Genomic DNA, 2,162 nt, shown 5'->3' with positions numbered 1-2,162 from the left:
TCATCATCATCATCATCATCATCATCATCATCATCATCATCATCATCTCTAACCTCTCACAATAGATTGAGGTGGGGAACAACAGCAACGAACAGATAAACATCAGTTAAAATACACATCAATTTAAAATGACAAATAACATATACACATACCGTATTAAAATGATCCATATTTTAAATGCATCATTTAAGACGTACAATTTAAAAATCAACTAGATAAGTCTGCCGGAAGAAACTGGCCTTCAATGCTGATTTACATTCAGACAGCATATTCGGGTGTTGAATCTCTTCCAGCAGGTCATTCCACAGTCTAGGGACGAATGAAGAAAAAGTGCTTTGGCTAATAGTTGCCAACTAGTCCTGGCTGACTGGAGTAAACATCTGCCAGAGAACCTGAATGTATGGACGGACTGTATGGGAGGAGGCAATCCTGTAGGTAATCTGGACCCAAACCATATCGGGCTTAACAGGTACATTCACAAGTCTGTGAATTGCTCGATCATCATGATCATACTGGCTGGGGATTCTGGAAGTTGTCTGGAGACTAACACTTCCAAGTTCTGTTTTTAACCTACCAAACACTTGCCCTGTCACCACCCCTCCCAAAATAAGGGTACCATATCTAGTGCTCATGTTGGCCTGGAGATCCTGGAGATGTAGTTTCAAAAAGGAACTTTTACAACATCTACATCTGATCCATATAACATCTGTTTATTGCACTTATATCCCATTGCTCCTGGAAAGCTTACTCCTTTCTTGGAAAGTTTACTCCAAATAAGTTTCATTTCCGTGATATAATTTAAGATCAAAATAAGGCTGACATAATTTGGTTGGTGCTGCTGTTAAATAACCGGGTGTCAGAAATCTGTGCCAATCTACTGAGACTCACCCCATGCATCTGTAAGGAAATCTAGATCTGACTTCTGCCCACAGGGCATTTCCCCATATCTTTTAATTTTATGATTACATTTTTATCTCACACAGCTAGAAGGAATCAACAAGGACAAGGTTAAATATATAAACAGACCACAGGAGCTAAAAAAGAACCTCTCTCTAAACATACACTGACAACCAAAGATACCATTTCCATAATGTATAAAGATGTAAACAGCAAGGCATAAATTTATTGATTTATCATTATTATTTACTTCATTTATATGCCGTCTTTCTCTCAAGGCACCTCAAAAAAGGAAATCGATTAAAATTTGTCAATACAATTTTAAAAACAATTAAAAGTATCACAATTAAAACAATATAAAATTATTTTAAAACATACAAAATAGGTAAAACATGGGACCTTACCACACAGGGATTTTTTGAGCGCGGAAGTAGGGTCAGTTTGCATTGGCCGATGCGTATTCACGTTATATTGCATTGGTGTTCCACACCTGTGAGCTCAGAATACGTATTGACCAATGCGATATAACATGAATACGCTTTGGCCAATGCGTATTCACGGCTGGGTTCCGAACTGAAGGCAGCCGGCTCCTCTGTTTTGCTCGTGCGCAAAATTAGTGCATCGGCGGGATCCGTATTGATGGCCAGTGCGAAACCTCTGCTGTTTTGGCTGGTGTGTACATCCAATCCGCTGGTTCTCCAGAAGACCACCGGGTTACAAATTTCCCATGATGCTGTGCTGGAATTTCCCCCTTCTCCTTCTGTTGGCCCTTTCCCCTTTCAGGACAACCGCTGGGGCTGGGGAGCGATTTTTCTACTGACCGACGAGATAAAGCAGAAACCTTTTGTGTGTGTGTGTGTGTGGGGGGGGAAATGTATATGTATATGTGTGTATACACACACACACACACACACGTGTGTGTGTAACCATATACATGTAGCATTACACTTTTGGCTGCTCCACAGTTTGTGTGTGTGTGTGTGTATATGCGTGTGTGTATATATGTGTGTGTGTGTACACACAGAGACAGCTGTGTGTGTACACATATAAATATGGCTTCACACTTTTGGCAGTACCACAATGTGTATATGTGTGTATATCTGTGTGTGTGTGTGTGTGCGCGCACACACACACACACATATATAAACACTCAAGCAGACAGATGTGTGTGTACACATATAAATACGGCATCACACTTTTGGCTGTGGCAAGTGTGTATTTGTATATATGTGTGTGTGTTTGTGTGTGTGTATATGTGTGTGTGT

The sequence above is a fragment of the Sceloporus undulatus genome, chromosome 6 (genome assembly GCF_019175285.1).
Source record: "Sceloporus undulatus isolate JIND9_A2432 ecotype Alabama chromosome 6, SceUnd_v1.1, whole genome shotgun sequence".
Classification (NCBI taxonomy): domain Eukaryota; kingdom Metazoa; phylum Chordata; class Lepidosauria; order Squamata; family Phrynosomatidae; genus Sceloporus; species Sceloporus undulatus.
Note: the sequence above shows the minus strand (reverse complement) of the source record.